The following is a 16,539-nucleotide window of genomic DNA, read 5'->3' as shown; positions in this document are numbered from 1 at the left end:
TGCCCTGGGACAGTAACAGGCGAATGTTTCAAATCAGTGATTGGATAACCTGCCATGTCAGAAAGAAACATGTGAATACATTAGTCATCATCATCATCGCTCCCAGTGTGGACAAGTCAGCTTCAGTCGGTTTCAGTAGTTTTAATGAGCGAGTGAAGCCATTCCTTCAGGCTTGCTTGCTTTAATGTTTAAAGTTTTTAGTGCTTCAGGAAGTATAGTAAGTCACGTTGCATCCCTTTTGCATAAAACTGGGATTCTGATACCAGCTGCCAGCATTTTGTTGAAGTTGATGTGGTAAAATTTTGTAGGAAGATGTTATTGCTTAGTTCTGTTGTGAGGTCTGTGTGTGCAATGACTTGCTCTATGTGCAAATTCTGCATGTAGCAGCAAGCAGACAAAACATTCTGACATAATTTTTTTTGAGTACTATAAAATAGTACTCCTATCTAAAGGTGTGAAATGATTTGAAGTCATTTAAACGCCCAAACAGAGAGCAGATGGAGGATTGCAGGTGATAGGGGTATGACTCTGGTATGAATGTGGTGTGCCACAAGCTATTTTCATGGCCATGTTCACAGGCTTAATGATTAATTTTACTACCGCATGCCAGGAGTACTCGACCCCGAAGTGCTCATCACAGAACATGTGATGACAGTACCCTCAAGGCATCTCTGATATACATTTTTGTAATATTAAGGCAGAACAGATGTAAAAAGCGTCCTTTTAGTGATTCATTGACAGTGTCTGCCATTTAAGGAGATTCAGTGCCGGAGAGGCCAGGGCATGTTTCTGTGTCATCGATCAGTGCCTTGGGTTGATATGAAGAACAAAATGTTCTGTGTAAAAAAAAAAAAAGAAAAGAAAAGAAAAGTGAGAGACATTTTGACATTGATATGTTGGGTTATGTTAAGAGTTGTTTCCTAAGGCCTAAATCGGAGTCGACATAAAGGGTCAAGGTCTGTACTCTATAGCAGCTTGGAGTCAGTGATACAACCCTCATTATCATCAATAAGTATGACAAGACATGGTGCTGGCAGGTTCTCTTTCCACTTGAACACATGATTGCACACTGACTAATGATCTTCCTGGCAATCTTCTCACTTGTTACTTCTCAAATGAGTAATTGCAGATGAAAAAGTATATATTTTCTTATATTTCACAAGCAGGGTTAGGGTTTCTCATGTGCATCTCTTTAAATGCTTTTTAATGCTCATTACATAAGTTACGCACATTTTACTAGACTAGATATATTTTAGCCTACTCTTCCCCATTATAATCATATTTATACTAATAAATTATATGAATACATGTATATTTTTAAATACACGTGTAATCTTTATTTTTTAGAAAAATAATAATTAATAATTTAAAATATGAAAAATATAATTTTCTCATACAGCTTTGGAACAACATGAGGATGGATAAATGATGACAGAATTTTCATTTTTGGGTGAAACATTCCTTTAATATGGAATATAAATCTGTATAAAGCTATTAGTTTTATGAAGAATTAACTAGATAAAGCATAAAATTTAAACCAGAGCAGTGGCAGAGGCACATGGCCAGACCAACACAATCTCATGAAAGTGCGTATCTAGACCATGAATGTTATTTCTCGTGCCAATTATACGCCAAAAATGGTTTTAGCGTGCAAATGCTACGCACTGAAAACCCCTTGGGTAGCATTAGCGTGGAGAGTGCGTGCGTATTACACGCCATAAAGTGCGTATAATATGCACGCAAAAACTATTTTTGGCATATAAATGGCACGAGATATAACATTCGTTGTATAGATACGCACTTTCATGAGATCGGGCTCGCCAGACAGAGCAGGTCAGATTACATCTGTCGGCACCTACTGTTTTCTTAAACTTTGTCTGCCATTAGGATTGAGGCCGTTTCAGCAACAACAACAAAAAATTGGTGTACTGTATATGTATTTAGTCTGTCTCTTTGTTCCCTCATTCACTGCTGAGATTGTTAAAGACATCAGTAAGATCATGATGGAGGAAGACTTTGTGGCTTGGGCTAAACAGATTCTGATCAGAGACTCTAAAAGACCCAAATACTGCTCTAAAGAGCAATAGCCTGCCTTCTACACAAAACAAATGATGGAGCCTCTCAGCAGCACACCACCGTATAGCAGTGGTTCAGATAGAATGCTTGGCTAATGAGATCTATTAAACCTTGCGTGTTTTCAGGGAAAGTGGCGTTGACAACCGCAGATTATAACAGACATTTAGGCAGAAACAGATTTATTTCCACCAAACATAATATTTTTTATTCAGCTTCCTATAGTGTGGTGTGGCTTAAACAGCCCACATTTAGCAGAGTAATCAGTTGCACCATTTTGCTCTTGGGGTTCAATCGTGAATGTTTCTCTGATGTGCTCACAATATTCTTGGATGTTGCTAGAAAACAAGTTCAAGTTCAAAAATAAGAGCTGAAGGAAATAATAATAATCTTATCATCCAGCTCATTGGTAGTTTCCAGTCAAAAATGTTTGTGGCAGTTTTTTTATTATTATTAACAACATGCATAATTAAGGTATTAAATGCTTTTTTATACAAGCAACTTATTGTACGATAGTTCTCTTAGAGGGCCAATTGTTCAACATTGGGTTAAACATCAATTTACTGAAGTGTGCAATGGTGAAAGGGTTCCGATAACCCTCAATAACTCTTCATTACACAGACCAAAAGGACATTTGAGAGAAGCACATGGCATTGCATAACAGAGACACAGACCTGTACTGCAGGAGCCATGCATTCCAGTCAAAACCTCTTACCCTAACCCTAGTCTCTGCCGGCAGAGAAAAGTATTTTTCTTTCCGACTGGAATATTCACTTTTGATTAATTTAATGCATTCTTGTGGAATAAAAGTATAATTTTTTTGTTTAAAAAAAATCTTATTGACACCGAACTATTGAATGGTAAAGTATATTATAAATATATACAACCAAAACAAATACATGATACATTACAAATATAATATAGTTTTAAAATGGATTAATTGGGCCAGATATTGAGGAAAAAGCAGTCAGTTATAGAGAATAAAACAACCATTATTTATAGGATAGATAGTTCACCCTGTTGTCTCTGTCTCGTTACGTTTACTGAAATCATCTGTCCATTGTGGTCCTCCTATTGGCAGTTGTCTGAAAGGCAGCAATGCTCAAGTTATTGGTCAGCATTTTACATACTATTAACATCAAAGCGATGGAAAACAAGTGCGGAGCCTCATTAGCAGAGCTGATACAGTCAAAGTTTGTTCATGGAATGTTCCAAATAACAGGAAGCTCGGAGAAATTAAGTCTGATAGTATTTTTTTCCATGAGACACGTCTGACACAAGAAGGTCAAACGGGTGCTAAAAAGAAAGGAATGCTATGCTAAAAATGCTAATCGGATGAGAGAGGGGATATGAGGTTGATTGCAAGTTATTCAGAATTTCCAGTCCGAGGTCTGTTTCCCTTTACAGATCTCTAAAATCCATATTTACACAGGAAGTTACTTTTTTCAGTGGTCCCGCAATGGAGCAGCGAGGGGTCTCAGAAAAACAGAGCTGTGCTGACAGACAAGCTGTTGGATGGTCTATTACAGTGTTGTTCAGGTAGGCAGTGAGAAAACTCCTACTGCGCTCTGCTAAGCGCTGGCTCGTGGATGTGGTTCTCTGCTGGCCCTTTGGCCCAGGACGGGGTTGAAATTAAACCAGAGAGGGTTAGACAGGAAGGAGCAGGAGCATGTGACGGTGTGTTTACTGCTTGTGCTCTCTCACCTTTTAGTCTGGCAGTCTGGAATGTTCCACTTTCACTCAACCACGTTGAAAGGAAATAAGATTTGGGAGTGTGGGCGTGTTGGCGCTCGAGGCTAAGGATTGGCCTCGGCCTAATGCACACGATGAAAAACGTTGAGAAATGTTGTCCGTGTCATGGATACAATTCTTGATATTTCAGGCTTATAAAAAAAGTGGATGTTCAAGACCGCCGAAATCAGAGATGCCCAAGAGTGTCTGTCATTCACAAAACATCTGGCAAACTAAATGAGCTACACGCAACCACCTGCTACGGTTTTACTTGTGGAGCACAAACTCAGCCGCTCTAAAATTAGATGTTTAACACATGCTTGAACTTTTTCTGCTACCGTTTTATAAGAATACGGTCAGGATGGTATTGGGAAGACACCTGTATAAGACCTTCTAAGGTGTATCTGAGGCCACTGTTTCAGGTCCAAAAGCTTTATCAGATGGCAAACGCAAACAACAAACAGTGCTGACACTCATGGTGTACTGTATACTGCCGATAAATTGCAATCCTAAATTTACTGAAAGTAGAGGCTTGGACCAGGAAATAATATTCCTTACGTCATGTCTTAACAAGTGGATAGTAAGAGAAAGAAATAGTTAACAAGTGAGGCCAAAAGGGTATAGGGACTCACCAAACTGACGCCAAAGAACTAGTGCTGATGAAAGCCTGGGCTTGAACTCACTGAAAGGACAACAGGCGACTGTCAACTAGCTAACATGCCTGCGTGTAAAGGAGATAACTGTCTATTTAAGCAGATACAGGTTATTCGTCATTCAAAAAGGGAAAGCGAAACAAAGACTGCAGGTATACAAATCATAAACAAAGCAGCACTTGCTTACCATTTTGAATATCAATCTTGCTGATCACGTGCTTTATTCCACTCTACTCATGTTATTATTAAAATATTCTCACAGTGAAATGCTCAGGTAAGATGATGTAAAATTAGAACAGCCTTCTGTCTGTGCCATCATGACTTGTTTGCTTGCTTTCATCACTTTTACTCTTATTCTTGTGCACTGACTCGTTTGCTAAACTGAAGAGCCAATCAGAGTTCTCTCTCTCACCGACGGCCCCAACGCCAATTCTATATGTTGAATCGGCCCAAAAAAACAAAAAACAGACAGCATCCAGCTAGAGGAAAAAAAGTCGGTCGACACTCAAAAATGGCCCAACGTTGCCCAAAGGCCGACTGTCGGCTTGGTGTGTCCCTGGCTTAACATGTAAGAGATTTTCACAAAAAAATAAAAATTGAGTCATAATTTATTCATCTTCGTGTTGCTCCAAACCTTTTTTTTTTCTTTCAAGCTTCGAAAAAATACCATAAAGGTATCATAAAGTAGTCCATATTGTCATAAGTCTAGCCTGTGTTTCTGTCTTGTTTCATGTTTAGCAGCTCCCCGTTATGTTTATTAGTCTTCCCAGGTGCTTCCTATTAGCCACACCCTCTTGTTAGCTTGTTTAGCTTGTTTGCCCTTGTATTTAAGCCTGTGTGTCTAGTTCAGTCTTAGTCAATCCTTAATGTTGTATGCTTGCTGTTCTGTTCCCTAGTCCTGAGTCTGAGTTTATGTTTGAGTTTGTGTAAATAAAGAAATGCTGCAAGTGTATCCTACTTCCTCTTCTGCTTCAACCACCCGTGACACATATAACTTGTGCACAATATCACAGTTCTTCTAAGGCCATACAACAAGAGCTGAAAAGCCAATCCTTCTCTCTTGACCTCCAGCCTCTTGGAGGAAAGATGTGGTCTACAGTCAGTGGGGTTCCACAAACTAACCCTTTCCAAGTCATGTGGCAGATCTCAGGCTACTTCTCATGGAGAGCTCAGGGCCTCTGCAAAGATCTGACATACAGTAAGAAATTATGTCATGGATCAGTAAGCATGTTAGATGATGTGTAAAAGAAACCCCATTGAGAACTGAAGCATCTCACATCAGCACACACTTTAGCTGAGTAATTCACAACTCATTTGGCATCTATGGAATGATCATTGCAGCTATTAGTATACTCAAAAAATTTATTTGAAAGATTTACGCATTTCATTTGTATGACATTGTCAATTATTGAATTTTACAGTTCTTGAATAGTGTACTTTAGGGGTGTCCCAACATACTGTTATTGACGTTTACCATGATATATAAAAATAAATAAATATCAATATCATGTTAATACTACACTTATATCATAATATAGTAAATAATCCAGGCCAGTAACTGTCTGTTTGACACAGGTGAGTTCTTTTTTTTAATGCTTTTGTACAGTTATGGTTTCAAGTTTTCTCTCTGCTTCCCTATACTCACATGTTGATTGTTAAAAAAAGAAAAGCGGCAATAAAAAAGAGAAAAGAAAACACAAATGAAACAGTTAAAGATTAAAGGGTTAGTTCACCCAAAATTGAAAATTGTCATCATTTGCTCACCTTCATGTTGTTCCAAACCCGTAAGACTTTTGTTCATCATTGGAACACAAATATTTTTAATGAAATCTGAGAGATTTCTGTCTCTCCACTGACAGTACACAACTACCTCTTTGACACTTCACAAAGTTCATAAAAAGATTATAAAACTAAACCATATGAGTTGAGCGGTTTAGTACGAATTTTCTGAAGAGACAAAATTGCTTCATATGATGAACTGATTTCATTTAAGCTTTTATTCACATAAAAAACAATCATGATATCCAAAGTCTGTATTGATGAGTACATGTAAATTATTTAGTTTAACTTTATTTGCTTTGACGTTAACTCAACTAATTTAACACTTGTTTTAAATGAACCAGTTGCTTGAGTATTACTTTTCTCATATTTTATTTAATAAAAAATTTTGGGGGGCTATAATACAAATTCCAACTGTGTATGCTGGAAGTACATAGATAAGCAAATAACTTTCTGATGATAACTTTCAAGGAAGGATGTCTTTGTCCATTTAGAACTGAGAAACCTTCTTCATACTGTAGTTTCCAGACTTTTGCAAGAAAGGTATTTTCCTCATCTATAAAGGGTTTGCATGCTTTTAAAACAGAAACAGAGATGTAGAAAACACACTTGTACGATAAATAAAGATGATAATTCATAGCACACTGTATATTTAGTCTAACAACCGCTTTCCGCCCTCAGACAAAGAACAATGAGGCTATGAGAGCAATTGAAGTCCTCAGACTCTGTGAGGATGTGTTGACCGGCGTAACCCAAGCCCTTGTGATGAGTTGATGAGCGGGTATAAGATGCAGCCTCTGACACTGAGTCCTGGGAAAGTTTAGGTGACCCATAAATAGGTGCCATTGGGTGGCTTTGTGGCTCTGTTCTCAGTATGGAGGTGGATGTAAATGGTCTGATACTAAGCTCTCAACACTTATCAAGCTTGTTTTGGCATTGGTAAGATCCTGTGACCCTCTTCTCTCCACTACTCTCTCTGCAGAGATGAGCCTTTGTTTGAAATATTGAGGTGGATTAGAGAGGCCTACAGTATCTCGCTCTGCTGGCTGAGTTGCTTTGTTTTAGTCTGTTCCGGGAAAAGGATCAAGATAAAATGTGTTTTAGTGCATGACATGCACGTGCATGGTTTCCAAATGTGTGAGGATAAATTTAATGAATGCCTTCTTAGGATGTTGTGTACATGTCCTGCTCTCTTAAGCGGTGGTCACACTTCGAGCATGCAAAATTTCTTCTGACACTGCATCAGTCGTGATTTGACGTCACACTGTTCAGCATCATGTATAAAAACATAATTCAACATAAAACTTATAATAATAAATCTAAAATGTAAAAATATACAATCTACTCCACTTCCTGCAACACTGCAAACCAGCAGCTTTAATGTTTGTGTTATCGAGTACATGCCATGACATATCAATCTTCTATTGGTCGTATATCTTCACTTGATAAAAATGTACACGTCAGAGTACCAAAGTGTTGAACTTTGGAATACAGTTAAATTTGAAACTTATTTTTATGAGGATGCGTTTCCGGTCTCCAGCATTTGCATGTGTATGAATTCAAACGAGCGAAAAGTGTAGTGTGACCGTCCCTTGAGTTGATAATTAAACGTAAAAAGTTGGCCAAATGTTGTTGTTGTTTTTTTCAGATACTCAACAGAGTTGTAGATTTTGCTTTTTACCATTTACATGCATGTATAATTAGAGCTAGAAAATACCTTAATTTAAACCCTACAGCTGATTTGTTCTTGCAGGCCACCCACATGATTTACTATATTGTGTCATGCCAATCAAGACTCGTAGACGGGAGCTTGTTAAAATAAACTGAAGCCTGCTGCACACAAGACCCTGCACTGAAGCAGCACAGATGTTACGTAACGCTCATGGAATGAGGAACCCCTTTTTTGAGGATCATTCCAGTCAAAGTGGCTGGGAGGTCCACCAGACGGCCCTTTGTTTCTCTCTTTCATGCTGTTAAGCAAGTCTGAATGTGGAACAGTGTAATGCTATTGGGTCATCTGCCAGTCACAACTTTTGATGATGAGATTATGTTGAGCTGATTTAAAGTTTAAGCTTCACAATGGATTCATAGACATTGCAATTAGCATTAGGGTTTGGTAAGAAGGAGATGCGTGCAGCATTACTCAGCAAGATTGAGAATGGATCTTTTATCACGTCCGGCGAGGAAAAAAGTTATGGATTTAATGTTTCCTGTTATTAAGCCACTTAGATTTACTGTACAGATACAAAGAAACAATGACTTTTAAACTCTGTATGCTTGCAGTTTTTTCTGTTTTTACTACCGTGGCTACATTTCTTTGATCAAAAATACAGTAAATTATAATATTATAAAATATTACTGCAGTTCAATATAACTGTTTTCTATTTGAATGTATTTTTAATCTATACCTGTGATGCTGAATTTTCAGCATTTATTCATTACTCCTAGTCTTTAGTGTCACATGATCCTTCTGAAATCCTTCTAATTTGGTGATTTGGTGCTCAAGAAACATTTCTTATTATCATCCTTCTTTGATGAATCGAAAGTTCAGAATAACAGTATTTGTTGGAAATAGAAATTTGTAACATTTTAAAGTCCCCCTGTATAGTGAAAATTCCAGCTTTTGTTTATATATGTGGTGTTTTTAATATGCTTTAAGACAAACCATGTGCAAATTCATAAGTCAACACCATTGCTGAGTATTTTCTCCTTAAATATGCAGTGAACCAAAGACCGTTTAAAAAACGCGGTTTGTTTCTGACGTCACAAACTACCTTGTAACCAATCAACGTGTGATCGTCAAGAAGTGGATCTCTGAGCTGGTGTGAGTGATTGGTGACATGGCTAATTTGCATATTCATAGAACCGCATATAAATGAGTCAAGGGTGTAGAGTAAAATTCAAGCTATTTTAAGGCATGAAGAAACTTTTTTTCAAGGAAAAAACATTTAAATATGTAATTTTGGTGATCAAAGATGAGTTTTAAGGGATACAATTAATGACTAGAGGGGGACTTTAAATGTTTTTACTTTCACTTTTGATCAATTGAATGCATTCTTGCTAAATATTCCTACTGACCCCCAACTTTTGAGAGAGAGTGTGTTTGTGTGTGTGTGTGTGTGTGTGTGTGTGTGTGTGTGTGTGTGTGTGTGTGTGTGTGTGTGTGTGTGTGCTTGTGCTTGTGTGTGTACATACATACTTTGCTGGCTGCTTTACAATCCAGTTATCGGCTTCATTATAAAAATCATTAGGTCACTTGTCCACCCCGCTCTCTCTCTCTCTCTCTAATATCTGTTTATCACCTGTGCAAGCTCAGGTAGATATGTGGATGTGAGGGGGTTGTCAGGTCATTTGAGCTGGGCTGTCATGTACCTTTAGTCACAGCTCTGTAACCCTGTTATTGCCTGATTTTGACAATGGTTTGATCAGTTCCTCGGAAGCCAAGCTGTAATAAAATGACATTAATTTCTATCAAATTAAGATACACTCTTAAGAGATAGTCAAAATGTTACTGATTCTGAGGTCTCTGAAATTCGTGTGATTGTAAAGGTTCCCTTTCATAAGATGAAGGTTTACAAAATATCCTTATTTGTAAGGGAAAAATATAGCTGTTTATCACTGTATTTTAGTGCACATTGGAGCTCAACCTCTAAAAAAAGATGTGTTTCGGTCATAAGGGGTCCAGAAATGTCAAGAAACACACTATTGTCAGCTTCATGTTCATGATCTGTTTTATTAAGTACATTGTTGGTGGATGAATCGCTATCAGGATGCATTCATATTGAGTCATTATTTATAAAACAAATTATTTAGAAATATTGTTTTAAAAGTATAGGCCTGGTGGAATCTGATGTCTGTTTCCCAATGAATTCCTATTGATAGCTTAAGTTAATCAACTTAACCAATATATTTGATAAATAAACATGCAACGGGATAATAATTTTTGGCAGAAATCCTTTTTTAGAGAAGTGCTGGCACAGATTCGGTGGAGACTTCCTAATAAAGCATACCTTATCCTGAACTCCTTGACCGTGACATAATTCACTGTACTGTAGTCATCACCACACCTTTATAAACTTTTATTGTAATGTACCAGGTATGTTTCAGGCTGTTCATGAGGTAACAGCTAACACCTTTAGCAGATTGTACAGATGTGTTCAGACCTGAACACCACAGACTTTGTAAGAGGGTTTTAGTCTGTGTGATGTTGGCCAAATTTGCCAGTGCTTTAACCATGCCCCAACTATTCAGTGGAGGTATGAAATTTATGCTTCCACTCCTCTGTGAGAGATACGTATTACAATGCCATTGTCTCAAGTAATTGGATGTTCTTCTGTTGAGTAAACAAGAAACCCATGTCTAAAAACTACTGTCTGCTTTGATTGTCACTGCCTAGTTCAAGTGTCATACTCCATAACAGATTAAATTAATTTTCATTTGGAAAGAATTAGTTGTAAAAATACCATCACAGTAATTTGATTGACAAGATTTTGGTCTCTGTTGTATTTCTGCTATTCGAACATAGTATTGCCAACTTGAGCTAGAAGCAGCATTTATGTGAAAGCTTCTAATGTGGCCGCACTCACTGCAGGGTTCATTAGGTCCAGATGCTATCAGAATTATCCCTGAGGGTATTGTAAGCAAAATATTTCAGTGGCAGCTCCGGCACAGATAAAGTTAATAACAGAAGGCTTTGGACTAACAGCAGAGAGCGGCTCTTCAGTTCACCCTTGGTGAGATCTGCTGGAATGTGTCCTTTTCAACACTCCTGGTGTGATCTGATCAAAATCAAAATAGTGACTTGTGGATGGAGAGTAATGCTTTCACTTCACCCGCTTTGCTTTCCTGCTTCTATGTAATGGATCTAATGATATAAAAAATGAACAGAAGGTCTGGATTCATCATTAGAATTAAAAAAGCAATAAAAAATATATATTTTGCTTTTCTCTCTGATTTAAATTTTTCTGTGTGCACAAAATGTTCTAATGTGAGTTTATCTGCATGGTCCTGCTAATACTTAAGTTATGTAAAACCAGTTTCCTCCACTGGCAACATTTTCTCTTGAAGGAATGTTGCCTTGGTTCTACACAATTTTCTTATTTATTCCTCCGCAACTTGTCTACAAGCATAAACGTTAACATGTTGTCTTGATATTGTGCTGGGGATCTAAAAACTGGTTCATTCTCTTGGCAAAACGTTTTTTTCCCTCACTTTTTGCTTTCATTTGTCCAATGTCCTCTCCTCCCCCATAACATGACTAGTTAGGCCAAAAAGATCTACTCACAACAGGTGCTGTTTCAGTAGATAGGCATGTTAACACTAAATCCCTTTCCTAAATTGGAGTTGACTGTGAATCAGAGTACAAAAATGCAGAATAAACCCATTAAAGGTGTCTCTAGTCTGTACATTTCAAATGTATTAGTTTGTGCTGTCAACATATGTGATAATACTTAAGCCAATGGTGAATATTTCTACAATTTTATTATATGAGTTATACACTACCATTTAATTGTCTGGGTTTTTTAGTCACATGAATCAATGAACATGAATGGAAACAACATGATGCTTCGGATGGGATATATTGGGTATAAGACGGGGCATGTCTCACCCAATGTCACAAAAGAGTGCCAGACTAAAATGACTTAAAATGTCAGACTAAACCTAACTCAAAACAGGCTTTATATTGTCAACACAATGTTTCCTATTAAACCCGAAATAGGGAAAAAGGGTTTTAAAACTCTGTTTTAATTACTCGGATTTCATTTGATTATTTTAATTTCTTCTATGTAAAGCACTTTGAATTACCACCATTTATGAAATGTGCTATAAATAAACTTGCCTTGCCTAAAACTTGCCTAAAAAAATAAAAAAAGCACTTGCCTTATGCTCACCAATTACATTACAATTTAATATAACTGTTTTCTATTTTAATATATTTAAAATATAATTGTATTCCTGTGATGTCAAAGCAGATGATTTATGTGTATATTGCTTAAACCTAATGACAATGCTTTTATTTAATTGTTTTATCAACATATTGTGAAAGTTGTGAGTCATTGAAATCTGAAACGTGTTTTTTTTTCACATGGTCACTGTCACAAAATAGCACATATTCGATTATTGACCAAATCTTGCATAATCTTAAACATTTCATATTTGTTTTACGTTATAATTTTTGGTTTAATTTTTGAAAATCTTGAATTTTTGATGCTGTCCCCACTGTGTACTTACAGTTCAGAAAACTAATCACGGAAGTGAGAAAAGTCAGAAATGTCTTTGTTACTAATGCCTTTTGTGAACCCTGTGGACTTAAGGATTATCGCTTGTGTGATGTTTACTGTTATTTCCCTAGTAGAATCAATCTCGATGATTCTACCAGAGGAAATAACAGTAAACATCACACAAGTGATAATCCTTAAGTGTGTTGAAATCAGCCCTTAAAATCCATTTCCTGAGAAGGCTGTAGCATAATCATCTATAGACTGCTAAACCCTGCTTTCACAAGAAGTTTATTGTCTCCCAAGATCATAGATGTGACCTTTGCTGCCTATGATTTCCCATAAAATTGTGTGTGTGGATCTCCGACTGGTAAAATGAATAAAATGGTGTCTAATGGAGTATTTCAAAGGAGTAAATGAGTTCATTATTTATTGATATTTTTTATTTATTTTTTATGCACGATTCCATTCAAATAAGCATTGTAGTTTATTGAGAAGGTACCTTTTGGTGAGCCAATCACTGACTGAGCTCAGAGGCAGCTGTCTTTGATTTTGGACACAGTCAGTTTTCCCTGGATATCAGGCATAACCAGCTGACCTTCATCAACAGACATTTTGTGCTTGGAGATTGAACATACTTGAGAGTGTAGTCCAAGACTGACACTTGAATAAGGACATATTTAAGCCATGTGTAACTGAGCATTTGGCAATGACTGGAACAATATTAGTGTTAAAAGCCACCTTAAATTTACTAGCTATTTACTTTGATTTGAGACACTGTTGTAATTGAGCAACCCTCCTCTCCAAAGGTTCAGAAAGTGCTTCTCAGATATGCTCTTGGAGGTACTGGAAGTCATTTTTCTGTGAGTAACTGCAAATTACCCTGAAATATAGACCCTAGCAATTTCCTTTTTGCGTATTTGTTTTGGCTTTGGATGTAAGTGTGTGGCTATAGATGAGAATGTCTTTTTTGTGAGAGTCCAGTGGCATTGGTTCTTTCTTGGTGGAGCAAAGGCTGTTTGTCCTATTTTGAATCTTATCAGCTCAGAGTTTACAAGTAACACATGCACAATCAAGTGGAATGCTCTCTAGTCTCTGTATAACACAATTATGTTTAAATTGCTTTATATGGCCATCTAAGATCTAAAGACACTGTCTGCAGCGTGCAGGATGTTAAACTTTTCAGAAATCACAACTCCAGCCTTCAAGTCTGTGGTTCAAAGTCTGAGAATAGCAGCATGAGTTTCCACATGCATTGTGTGCTCTTTGTGGTAAAGGACATGTGAATAGAAGCGAATGGCTTTGTGTTCTTTGGAGAGTGTATATTCTCTTCAGGTCCATGGACTGGCAATTTTATGTCTTTTACTCAGAATATCATCTGTTTGAAGATCTGAACACAAGAATGCCGTTAAAGACCATAAATCCACAATGTACACTTGGCTATGTTTAATGGAATTACAGTATATCCCGGGAGGCCTGATGTTTCTGAAGAAGACCAAACAGACATTTTATGTAGTGACAGTTCATTCTCAGAAGTCATGTGGAACACAGGTGTTTCACAGTACCGGAGGTGCATTTGAATCTGTAAGAGACTTAAAAAATGGGGTTCACTGTTTATTTAGTGCTTGTTTTGATAGAGCTATTTAATATATGCACAAGTCAACCTGTTCATAATTTACTCGTGGTCTTCAAGCATCAATGAATATTTGTTGCAAAAGATGCACAATACATTGGTTATCAGCCAACATTTGAATTTTTCCCCCTGTAATATTAGGTAACTGTTCAGAAGTTTGGGGTCAGTCAGATTTTTAAATGTTTTTTAAAAGGAAGTCTTTTGCTCCCCACGGCTGCATATGTAATTGATCATATCTGTATATCGATTGATCGATATTATTATATTTCCACAACATTTTATTTTAATATTTAAATTATTCCTGTGAGGTTAAAGCTGAACTCAGTGTCACATGATCCTTCATATATCATTACAATATGCTTATTATTATTATTATTATTATCAGTGTTGAAAACAGTTGTGCTGCTCAATATTTTATGGAAAGTAATCTTTTGTAACATCACAAATAGTTTTAGTGTCAATTTAATGCATCCTTGCCGAATAAAAGTATTCATTTCTTTAGAAACAACAATCTTACTGACCCCAAACTTTTGAACAGTGTTTATTGATCAATATTGCATATTTAATTTGTGCATGCATTACATAGATTACCTGTACCATCATCTAATTCTCACTGAAAGTTTGTCTTTAAAAACAGGGTTAAAAACAACCTTACTTGCAGAATTTAAAATAGTAAAGAATTTAAATATTGGTAAATGAAGATTATAATGGTTTCTTTATAGGAAGTTTGGGTGGTCGGAAGCACTATGGTAGTAGTTTTCAACTACTAGCATTTTACCACAGACTGTTCCTTATTTCAATAGAATCCCGCACCTTTCCAGACGGTAGCCTTTGAACTCCGCACTCAGTACCACTAATTGCAAATACACATGGTTGAAGCTGGCATCTGTGTGTGGAGTTCTTCTCAGCGGTGCACTTCATGTAATAGCAGCCATATGTTTGTGTTGTACGTTATTACCATACCTGTCTGTTTCTGTCTCGCATATCCTCTGAACCGCTTCTTGCTGGACCATTTAGTTTGATATTCACTGCACAGAAAACCATTGACTATAAAGATGAATCCCACCTTTGCTCTTGTTGATGGAAAAGATGTCTAAAATTGAATACTTTTGATGTTTTATGTAATAAATGATTGATATAATGTATATTTTGGGTTTAATAGGGAACATTGTGTGTTGACAATATAAAGCCTGTCTTGAGCTAGGTTTAGTCTGACATTTTAACAGCTTAGGGCACTCTTTTGTGACATTGCCTGAGACATGCCCCGTCTTATACCCAATATATTCCATCCGAAGCATCATATTGTTTCCATTCATGTTCATTGATTCATTTGACTAAAAGATGCAGTTAAGTGACTGTCATTACGATATAGATCTATTAGCATGTTTAAAAGGAAGTATTTAGACTTTAGTTCAGTGACAATCCATAAGCTAAAGTCACATCGGAGAGCTCAGATTTAATATTTCACCAGTTTTACCCCCTGTGGAGGATAATTTAAGGTTAAATAAGCATAACCTTGACCTGCTTGATGTGCATATAAACTCCCTTACAAATCCATATACCTGGCAGTAAAAATCCTACACCTATTAGTCTAGTGAGCTTTGTGTTAGCCAGGGAAAACCATTCAGGTTTGAAGTTATGTTAGGTACCATGTTGGTACCTGTTAATCCATTGCTATTTTATCTTGATCTTGCATTTAATATTCATTTTTAATATGTTATTGTTTCCACTGTTTCATGAACAATACTGATTTGTATTACCTTTTTTTTTGAGCACATAGATCTTTTTTTTTTTTTTTTACAATCGTTGTAGACAAACCTGAGTTAAGCCTGTGATTGCTTTGTTTCCTGTTAAACAAAGGTCTTTTTCCAGAATGGGGACTTCTTCTTTGGAAGAGCAGACTTAAGGCTTATTGTGACCAGATGTCCATGTCAAATTAAGCAGTAGCTCAAAAGCAGGTGTAGAAAGGTAGTGCAGCAGACTCCATCTTTATTGTGGGCACCTTTCAACATGTGGATGGATGCCAAGATCCATTCACTAAAATATATTTCATAGAATGACAAGCTAACCCTTTTTACACTATGTTTATTGGCCTTTAAGGGTTAGGAAACTATTACTAATTATCTGGCACAAAATTATGGTTAATCTTAGGACAAAACAAAAGCATAGGTTTCCACAAAAATATTAATCAGCACAACTGTCTTCAACATTGATAATAATGTTACTTGAGCAGAAAATCAGCAATTTATTGTGTTTTCACACCTAGTTAGTTTGAGCCTTCCAAACGCTCTCGGAGCAGTTCAGCGTGTAAAAACAAGTGAACAAACCAAGTGATCTCAGACCCCCAAAGAGGCCAAAAAGCAAACCGTACGGTTCGTTTGTGGTTCGATTTCTTTATGATATGTGAAAGCGATGAGGTCCCGGTCCACTTTGTGTTTTGTTTCAACATATG

This window comes from Siphateles boraxobius, unplaced genomic scaffold (genome assembly GCF_051911475.1).
Source record: "Siphateles boraxobius isolate OS27281-9 unplaced genomic scaffold, OSU_SipBor_1 8, whole genome shotgun sequence".
NCBI classification, from domain to species: Eukaryota; Metazoa; Chordata; class Actinopteri; order Cypriniformes; family Leuciscidae; genus Siphateles; species Siphateles boraxobius.
This window is presented reverse-complemented; position numbering follows the sequence as displayed.